This window comes from Drosophila willistoni, unplaced genomic scaffold (assembly GCF_018902025.1).
Source record: "Drosophila willistoni isolate 14030-0811.24 unplaced genomic scaffold, UCI_dwil_1.1 Seg861, whole genome shotgun sequence".
Classification (NCBI taxonomy): domain Eukaryota; kingdom Metazoa; phylum Arthropoda; class Insecta; order Diptera; family Drosophilidae; genus Drosophila; species Drosophila willistoni.
In genome coordinates, this window is record NW_025814758.1 from 68,932 (window position 1) to 80,473 (window position 11,542).

Consider the following 11,542-nt stretch of genomic DNA (forward strand, 5'->3'; position numbering starts at 1 on the left):
CATCGCCAACTTTCTCAACGTCGTATCGACCGTGCCTATTCACCTTCGTGACTTTATATGGTCCTAAGTATTTACCTCTCAACTTTAGACCTGTCCCATACTGCGTACGATTAATCGCCACTAACTCGTTTAAATTGTACTTTCTTTCCCATTTCCTGTTCTTGTCAAACGTCCTTTTCATTTCCTGCTGTATTTCATTAGTATTCTTTCGAGCCTCCGCTCTAATCTCATCACGACCACAGTCTAATTCTTCTATTAACGAATCGGTTATCAGCTTTTTTATTTCGGGATCATCAGGACTACGCATCTCTATTCCTGTCAAAATCTTAAAAGGTGTAACTCTTGTACTTCTTGGAGCAGTATTATTAACAAGTTGTTGCACACGACCAACATACTTATACCAGTTTCCCTCATTCTCTTGGCTTAACTTTGAAATCATTGGAACTATTATCTTATGCATCCTTTATACTTGGCCGTTGCCGCGGGGTACACCTGTTGCTATCAGTAAATGCTGTATATCCTGTCTGATACAATACTCCTTAAACGCATTGGATGTGAAAGCTGCTCCCCTGTCAGAAATTATTCTCACCGGGTTACCAAAAATTATCGCCTGCTTTTCAAGACAACTAAGTACTTCATCGACTCCTGTTCCACGAGTCGGGTACAACCATACAAACTTAGAGAACCCATCAACTATAACAAGTATATGATTGTAACGCTTTGTTGTGACCTCCATCGGGCCAACGTGATCAATGTGATATGTCATTAATGGCTGATCTCCTTTGCTTATTGACATCAAATATCCTTCCTTTTTACCGGTTTTGGCATTAACAATAAGACATTCCACGCAACACCCAACAACACGGGCTACCTTTTTTTTTAATTTTGGAATGTAATACGATTTTTCAACGATATCTTGAGTCTTTCTATTATTTATTTATTTTATTTATTTATTTTTCCATCTGCGAGGGAACGACAATAAGTTCTTGATTGGGGTCTTTTAACAATATTTCATTTTCAATGTAAAAATCTTCATATCCCTTCTCCTGAACTAAACTCGTGATCAATTTAGTCCAATCATCTGACAACTGTGCTTCCCTCAATCTATGGGTTATGGTGTCGGTTAGCAGAAAACAAGATAAACGGCTCAAAGCATCCACATGCCGCATCTTTGAACCTGAACGATGTTCGATCTGATAGTCGAAATCTTGTAGGTACATTGCCCAACGTGCTACACGTAACGGAACTTCTTTCTTTTTCATTGTCATCGTGAACGCATTACAATCTGTAACAATCTTAAATCTCAATCCTAGCACATATACACGCCACTTTATTAATGCTCCAATAACTGCTAAAACCTCAAGTTCATACGAATCATACTTCTCTTCACAAGGTTTAGTTTTCCGACTCATATATTGTACCGGATGAAATAAACCATCTTCTGAATCTTTCTGTAAAGCGCAGCTCCGAAACCGTGTTTCGAGGCATCAGTGTGAATCTCAGTGTCTAGCTTAGGATTATATAACTTTAAAACGGGACCTTTTATCAATGCTAACTTCAATTGCTCAAACGCTACCATTTGCAATTCTTTAACCTCAAACTTTTTGTCTTTTCGCAAAATGTCTGTCAAGGCTTAGCTGTTACTGCGTATCCTTCGATGAATCTACGGAAATACGATGTTAACCCCAAAAATCGTTGAACTGACTTCTTATCATGTGGGATCGGGAATCTTGAAACAGCATCAGTCTTCTCCTTACTTGGCTTAATTCTTCCATTTTCAACTATATAGCCCAAAAAATTTACTTTACTCTGCAGTATCTGACATTTTTCCCAGTTTATTCACAACCCATTTTCCGCAGCTATCTTTAACACCCTTTTAAGTTTAATTAGACCATCATTCACGTTAACACTTGGTATAATTATATCGTCCATATACACCACTGCATCTCCATTCTTCACTGATTCTCTCATTACTGCCATTATAAATCTTGTAAAAACTGCTGGAGAGTTGGATATTCCGAATGGTACATATAGGAATTCATACTGACCATTCTGAGTTACGAATGCTGTGTACTTCTGAGATTTTTCCTCAACAGGAATATGGAAAAACCCGTTTGTTAGTTTCTGTGGCATAGGAAAATTATCTCGGACCACTTTCTCATTTAGCTTTCTGTAATCGCAGCACAGACGCTTTTTCCCATTCTTCTTTATTACCAGTACAACACTCGAAGCATATTCGGAAAAACTTGGCCTTATTATCTTCTCCTCCAACCATTCTTGTACTGTACTATCAACAATTTTCTGATCAGACTCTGCTAGACGCCTTGGATGCCTTCGATGCTGATAAACTGGCAACTCATTCGTTAGTACAATCTTCATTTCGATAGGAGTGTTTGTATTTCTAATAGGTTTGTAACTTTTAATCAACTTCTTGACTTCACTAGCGATTTCTGTACTGATATGCGAAAAGTCACTCTTGATTTCCACTTTATTCTGTTTTGCACTGTGCATACACATACTTTCAAATTCCTTAAACAACTCAGCACAAGATTTATTTGTTTTACACAGTGATTCTTTTTTCTTGATGCTCACAAACTTTGTACCTTTCTTTGTAACAACCAAATCGACATGATCTAATATAGTTCTAGCCAAAATTGCCTCATATGCCATGTCTTCATCAGGAACGATATGAAACTCGACTTCCATCTCAATGCCATCTATCTTGACACTTATGCTAAAACTACCAAAGGTCATCACATGACTTCCACCAATGCCTGTAGGCTCTACGAATATCCTGTTAATGATTTAATTCCAAGTTCGACAAACACGCTTTTACGTATGAGACTCAAATTTGCTCCTGTATCAATTAGACCGTTGAACTTAATCGACTTATAAGTTACTTCTTTCAACTCCAAACCCGAATCAGTAAATTTACCTGATGCTTTTATTAATTTATCATCTACAACATTGGTACTTTCAACTTTGGTGGTATTTTTTCCCTTACATTCAAATGAGCGATGGCCTGTTTTGCCACATTTAAAACAAGTAAACGTTTTCTTGTTACAGTCTCTCATCATGTGTGAAGGATCACCACACTTAAAACATTTGCGATCACCTTTTGTTATCGAACTCTTCTCTCTATTATCTCTACCTTGCTTGTGAAAAGATAACTCCAATGTTGTTTTCTTTGAGGACTTCCTAGGATCATAGGATTTTAAGTACGTCTCTATTTGAACTTTCAACCCATCCACTGTTCTGGCTTGATACAATAATGCCTTATTTGCTCTCAGGTCTGGTATACCTTCTACGAAATACTCGATTAAACTTTCGTCATCCAAATCGATCGGCTTTGCGATTTCCATTAACGAATACAAAAACTCATACAAATTCTCACCTCTCTTCAACTGTCGATTGCTTAGTCTTCTATGAACTTCGGCTGATGAAACCTTCACTCTGAATTCGTTTTTCAAAGCTACTTTCAGGGACTCCCAACTACAAATATCTCTCTTACTACGTATAAACGACAATGCAGCTCCCTTTAACAATTGTTTTGCATACACAAAAAGCTGTAACTGACTCCACTGTACGGTTAAAGCGCATTCTTCTAGCTCCCTGGTCCATTGTACAACATCAATCGAACCTAAACCGCAAAACTCGAAAACGCTTCCCTCCACATCTTTTAGTGTGAACCATGACTTTTGCCCATCTGTGTTCGGGACTTCTCGAATTGTTCTAGCCGAGGCGAAATCTGCCTCCTGCCCGTCATTCTCAGTTTCTATTAAATCGTAATGAGCGAGTAGACGCGATTGCAGCTCAGCTTTAAGGCCTGTAGTCTCTAGCCCTAACTCTCTCAATTTAATGCGCAACTCTTCAATACGCAAAGTTAGAATATCACCTCGATCCATTTCACACAATTACAGGTATATTAATGTATAGTTAGTATCAATCAATCAAATTTGTTACGACTTAGCAAAATTTACACACTATGTTAATGTAGGTCAAATTTTGGTAGGTTATGGTTAAACTCAGACGATTCTTAGAAATGTGCTCTCTGCAGCTCGCATCAATTTCGTCAATATTTCTGCCACCGGTCTGGTTTCGTCGTGCAAGCGAAGTAACTCACACTCAAGACAATATTTAAACAGCTCACCCAACTATAGTCGTCCTGCTCTATGGAACCACTCAATATCGCTGTAGCAACTCACTCGAGTCACCACCGTTCTCGTGCCGCTCTCAACTTCAGTCGCCGACTTTTTGCCTAAACGGCGCCAAAATTCTTAGTGACGCTCTTCGTGCGTCGTCCGACCGCTCACCGTCTCACCGTCCACTCGTCGCCTCTCGTACAGTCACACCAACTTCCACTATTTTTTGAACTTGTAGTGGTTGCTTCTTGTGAAATTCGTTTGCCAAAACCTTGAGTTTGTATATGTTTTACACGTTAATGCATGCAATTTTAACAATTTTCTGTTCACTTGCGAACTTTACACACACACACAAATTTCACTAATTGTCTTGGGCCAGAAATCTCGGTTGAGCCCCCAGTTTGTAGGATTTTTACTTTATCCCGGTTTATTTATTTCAATATTATTAAAGGATGTGATTTCCTTATTTAGTCTTATATTATTAACAATGTTTCTTTGTGTTAAGAATACATATATTTTATATTATTTAAATGGCCTTAGTGATAATTTGGGTGCGCGATGTGATCGTGGCGAGAGTACGATTGCGAGTGTCTTATGAATCAACGCTTCTCTTTATTTTTCAATGAGTGAGTCGACCAGATAGATACGACCGCTGCGTGTCGTTCTGTCTCGCTCACTAGCTACTGCCCGATTGCCGTGATTATGCCCGCCTGACACTTCATTTCCTACATGTATTCCCTAATGTATTAAATTCATTTTTCGCAACCCCGACACATTGATTTGGTTACATAAAATCGAGACACATTTAATAATCATAGCTCTCAGATGCCAACACCCAAGGGACAAAATTGCAACACTTGAACTTGCCTCGCGGTTTGCATTGCAAATGCTCTTTGATGTACTGACAGGGACACTGGAAGTGGCCGCAATGTCGACCGGGTTCGATGGGCGTGACATCCACCAGTCCCCGCAAGGCCTCCATGCCCCAACGCGAGCCGTATTTCAGATAGAGCTGCAATCCACGTTCCTACAATGACAGTTTTGGTTAGAGAAAAACAGAGAGAAAGAGACAGAACACATTTAGAGGAAAGAGAGATATTGAGGTGATAATGGGAAACATGAACACTGATAAAAATATCATATTAGAGACGCAGAGATTGTGCTAGTTAAATGACGTAGATGATATCGATGTGAGGAGGTATGGAAGTTAAACTTGAGACTATTGAAAATAGCTTAGCATACTTTTGGGCTGAAAGTGCAATAATTAGTAGTGGAATTTTTTTGACAAACATTTAAATACATTTTTATATCTAAGCCAAATTCGTTCCGTTGTTAAAATGGAATATAATTTCCAAGTGTTTGTATTTCTTGTTTTTCCTTTAATCAGCAACATAAAATTACATATACTTTCTGTCATTCGTCGTTTTCTGTTGTGGTTTTCATAGCCAACAGCCCATTCAGTTGATTCCACAGCATTGACGATGCTGGAGGCTGATCTTTATTTTGTTGCGCAACAACTCCTTCTCATATTGGCATGGGCAAATCGAGGACTGCAGGTGGCGGGGTATCTCGTGTACGCCAGCCTCCTGAACGGTCCGAGGCGACGTCGCAGGAAATCCGACCCCAATGTTGTAGATAACTGAGGAACAGTTCCTGGGCAACAGCCTGGGAGAATGCAGAATGAGTAAAGTTGTGAAGTGCATGAGAGACAGATAGATAGATGGAGAAATAGAGAGAAAATTTGTCAACCAGAAGATAATGTGAATGCGACAGATGATCGAAAAACTACTCAACTCACTACCCCATATTTGCACAGATTGACGTTGAACTGGCAAGCTCACCTGTTTGCGGGACAACCTCACTGTCTGAGTACCCTGAATGACTATGTCATTCACATCAATGTCCAATTTGGAGTAATAAATTTAGCCGTCGATTTCAAGTTGGGAATCGAACCAGGGACATTCCTATCGCCAAGCGAACACTCTATCGGTACAGCCACCGAGATACATACAAAGCTGATGCCAATATTTCTTGATATTCTTTCGACAGGGGCATATCCTATTCGCATTGTCGCTGTTTTGTCGAAAATGAAAAATTTTGGTCGAGAGAGCTATTGAAATGCGATGTTGTACAACTTCACGTCACACACACACTACGAAGCCTGAGCATGTACCGACGAGTGTACACATACATAGACAGAACGAAATCACAAGCGACATAGGCCTGCCTTCGTCGTTCTGTAGTCTGTGCTAGACTGAAAATTTTTCGTAGCTGCTTGGCCCTCTCCCCACTTTACGGTCTCATTGAGAGTATGAACGTTCGGGTTTTCCCGAAGTTCTCTGGGGTTCCATGACTAGGCTAGCGTTTGCAATCAAAAAATCATGAGTTTGTCCCATCTATGTGTTCTATGGTTAGTGGTAAAACGATAATCATTGACCAAAGTCTCCATGGCATTCACATAATCCTCCACGGTAAGCTAAAATGAAAAAAAACACATCAGTTATCCCTGTACCATCAACTTTTGTCTCATAAATAAAGACTACACAAAAAATAAAACACAAATTTCAGAATGAATATAAAAAAATTGACGAATTGGCATTGCAGTTTTTGCTACTATGAGTAATAAATTTAGCTGTTAATTGGTGGATCAAATGTAATTCAGTCTATTTAAGTTACAGGTGAGACAAATTGTAGTTCTTTACTCAGCTGTTATTTTAAGAATTGAAACACTCGATCCATTTTAACAGCTCGATTCCCCTTGTACTTACCAAAACCCTCGCGAATGCGACCGGTTGACAGTTCAATTGTGCGCATGCCGGCAGATTGATCCACAGGAATGGCAATGCTGGTGGCTTTATTTCCATTCTGGTGACTGGACAGAGCTGAAGATGAGGAAGACGCACCCCCAGCTGTTGAAGTCAAGGTGGCTGAGGCTGCACTTGCTTTTTGGTTTATTAACTGCTGTGGTAGGTGCTGATGGCGGGATGGGCTGGGGCCGCTGGCACTGCCACTGCCACTCCCACTGCCGGATGCATTCAGATTATCGTGCATACTCTCAGTTGTCAAAACAGCGGGCGCCACATCCGGTAAAGAGGCAGATGCAGTTGCTGTTGTTGTTGACGAAACTGCCGAGCGCTGTGGAAATTGTAAGAACAATAGGGGTAAGTACTTGGTCTTGCCCTTAAGATTCCGGAAGAGAGAGACACGGAGAGTTTGACCTCATGCAGAGGGTGGCGAACGAGGGGAAAAGAACATGCTAAAATATTATGCAAATTCTACAGAGAGAAAAATCAATTCCTACTATTGATTTCAAATCATTGCAGGGTCATGGTAACAATAAACGTTAATTCCAATTTAGAATTGCAAAATGAAATGAAAATCGTTTTAGTCAGTTTGTCACGTACCCAGATCCGAATATAGATAATTCAAGGCAATTGAGTGAGCTTATTGGAATTGCTGTTCGTTTTAGTTTCTTCAACCGACTACGTACAATTCAAAGTGCTCAGATGAGCTTTAATTTATAGTACTAAGTCATTCGAAGCTACAAATGAACCTAAATTTGCAAAAACAAATAATGCAAAAAATGAATACACTAAAGGGAATTTAGTAATTAACACCAAACACAAAATTTGTATGAAAAGTATGTGTACCTCCCATTTTTTAAAGTTTACTCTTTATATTCAACATGAATCGATCAGTTCGTTCAGCTTTATCTATTAAAACTATTTTGCTACTAGGTAGCTTTGAGTTAAGAACCATTCTGAACAAAATACAACAAAATATGAAAAAACTAACTGATTCTAAGACGACGAAAAAACTATTTCTACAGTTTCCTCTATTGAAGCAAAATCATTTTGGAATCATTTCGGCTATTGGGAATTCTACAAAAAAGTGTGAATTAAAATATATGTAAGACATAGAGATACCAGATAGCTGGCAACACACCATTCTACACTGTTTGTTGGGTAGTTTGGCTCGGAAGCAAGTGTTCGTTGGGTAATCGGCTCTCATTTGGCAGTCGCTCTCGTTGGTCGTCAGCCGAAGTACGAAGTTGTCTCTAAGTTGTTTAAAAGTCGATTTAAGACTGTTAAATGCATCATATATATTTACTCTGTATTACATGAACCTATTAAATAACCATTATAATAAACATTAAACTAATCTAAACCTTACATTTGGGGGCATTTGCATATGTGATCGCGAAAAGTCGAGTGTTGTTTTGTTAAAAGTTGCTAAGTTGTTATATGCTGCTAAAAAGTTGTTAAAGTTGTTACAAGTAGCTAAAAACATAAAGTTGTGAAATTTGAAGCCGCCGTAGCGTCGCCAGAAAATTCTCGAAGTTAGGCGAGTGTTTGTGGAGGGGCGGAAGGACCCAAGTAAGCCGCAAGTGGTTGGCGGGTGCCAATGTCTTCAGTTGTCTGGTGCGTGAGTAAAATAATTAAAATGCGCGAGATAGCTGTGGGTTGAACAGATTTACAATTCGAGTAAAAAGGCAAATTCCAGGAGAAGAACGGGTGTTCGGGTTAAAATCTCGTCTTAGAAATGAATGGCGATGCCCATGGGAAAAATCAAGTCACTCCTCCTGGTGTGACCGTAGATGCCGAGGATAAAAAAACCCTCCTCACTCCTCACTGCTCTTCGCCGCTCACTGCTGTTCACCCGGTGGCGTGAACATACCGCCCCCCTTGCAACATGTTGCAATTGCCACCCTGCATATAAAGGATTGGGGACGGCAGCGTCCTGGAGCGCCTAGATCCCACAGGAGCCGGAGACGACCCATCCGAACACGGTGCTCTGGGCTGCGGGAATACCGCTATGACCGGGCACACAGCCTGGTTGGATGACCTCAGGATAGAGGTCTGCCTCGAGCACCACAGACACCGACGCCGGCAGATAGAAATAGGGGTCGGCCAGGATCAGGGTGGCGAATTTCTCCCGGACTGGCGACGACACTTCCCGGATGGGAGTGCGGATGAGCAAGTCCTCTTCGACCCGGAATATAATGTTCCGTCAGAACGTCTTGTCGGACCTCGACTCGAGGACGGCCGTGCAGGCTTGATCGTCCCCGACCTTGGTCACAGCCAACCCCAGGGAACCCCAAATTCGTCCCGGTCCACAGGGGTGGAGCAGCTCGTTTGCTGCGGTGGTGCGGCAGACGCGTGGGGGCCTTGTCGCTATGGAGGGGCGAACTGAACGAACTGTAACGAAAGAAATTACGTAGGGGGGAGTGGATTAGTCGATGCACGGGAACGAACAACATGCACGGAGACGAGGACATTCGGACGGAACATAGAGGGATTGGGAGTCACGATAAGGTTTTAGGCTCAGGACTCCTGCTGTCTTGCAACAGAATGAGCTTCGCTACGGGTCTTCGGATAGACCCACGCGCTGTGGTGACATCAGCCACTCGGACGAGACCGTCAGCCCCGGGCAGAGTGCGCTCAATTCGCCCTAAGCGCCACTCGTTGGAGGGGAGATGATCTTCGGACACGATCAGAAGGTCGCCGGTCTGGAGGCTGCGAGTCGGTGATTTCCACTTATTCCGTTTGCGTTTCCGAAGCGTAGGATGTACGCGATGACTCGTAATGCCCTACCGTAGTCCGAGAAACGTTCGCTGACGTCCTCAAGTAGGGTGGTCGCGGTGGTGTGGCACTGGACTCTTTGCTCCAGCTGGGTGTCTGGGAGTTCGTTATGGGGAGTTGGCCAATGCTCGGGGGCTCGCTGGAGCCAGTCCGGCCCATGCCACCAGAGGCTGCTGGCCGATAACTCGGCCGCGGAGACTCTACGGCTCGCCAGATCAGCGGGGTTGTCCTCGGAGCGCACATGTGACCAGCTTTGGCCAATGGTGCTTTTGGGGAAGCTGGATACCCGATTGGCCATGAAGGTGGACCAACTACACGGGGGTTTATTGAGCCAAGCCAACACGATGGTACAGTCGGTCCAAAACTGGGAGGTTGCAGGTGGGATTGGGAGTTCAGGAACGATCAACGCCCAGAGATCGGCTAGCAAAACCGTTCCGCACAACTCCAGCCGAGGCAGCGAGACTGTTTTGACGCGTCACAGAAGCCATGAAGCTCCCACGAGAGCTTATCGCTGGTGTTCTGCAGAAATTCGTGCCATTGCTGCAGCAGGAGAGGCGGCAGAACATCATCCCAGCCCAGTTCGGTTAGCCAGATTTGCTGCATATTATCTTCGCTCGGATAACAAATGGGGCTAGCCAACCAGCGGGGTCGAAAAGTTTAGCGATATGGGACAGAACCTGCCTCTTGGAGATCGACTCCTTCAAGAGGGGTCCGCTACGGTGAAGAAGAAAACTCCTCGGCAGCTTGCCAGCGGATGCCCAAGGTTTTTGCAGTGCTCGCGTCTTCCAGCTCGAGAAAGTCCTCTCGCAGCAGGTGCTCTCTCGGAATAGCTTGAAGTACTTCCTTCTTATTCTCGTATGGCGAGACGGGCGTCGGCTTCAGTGTGAGCGCCGGCAAGGACATCATAAACATACATGTAGTTCCGAAGGATTTCGCTCGCCTGAGGATACATCGCTTGCACGTCTTGTGCCAGTTGTAAAAGGACTCGGATCGCCAAGAATGGCGCGCAGTTAACCCCAAACGTGACAGTTTGTAACTCATAATCCTGAATATTGCCGCAGCGGTTTCGGTAGAGGATTCGCTGAAAGGGGGTATGCCTGGGTTCGACTCGGATTTGTCGATACATCTGCGTTATGTCAGCGTTGAAAACGAATTAAAAGAACCGCAATTTCAGTACCTGAAGCGTGAGATCGGCCTGAAGAGTAGGGCCGGTGTGCAAGACATCGTTAAGGCTGACGCCTCGTGTGGAGGGGCTCGACGCGTTAAATACCACGCGTACCTTGGTGGTGGTGCTATCGGGCTAATACACCGCGTGATGGGGGAGATAAAAGTTTTTCCCATCTTGAGGCGGCGTCACCCGAATCATATGACCCAATTCCTCGTACTCTTGAATAATGGCATCGTACTGCGTTTTTAGGACGGGATCCTTGAGAAGGCGTGATTCATTCCGCAGGAATTTAGCCAACTCGATCGGTCTTGAGTGGCCCAAGTCGACGCTATTCGGACCTTTGAACGGTAGGGACACAACATATCGGCAGCCCTTCCCTCTTTGGGTGGTCTCCTGGAAGTTCCGCTCGCAGAATACGTCATCCTCCTTTTCCGGCTTTGCGGGAAGGTCTTCCACCTCCCAAAACTTGGTGAGGAGAACCTCAAGTTTTGCTTCTGGACTAACTCGCGTCTGTGCAGCGAAAACTGATCGAGACACCGGAGGGTCACGCATCATAGCCCCACACAGAACCCATCCAAAGATGGTTTCTAGCCCGACGAACTTACCAATATCCTTTTTGATCCGTTCTCCGAGGATGTGGGGAAACAGGT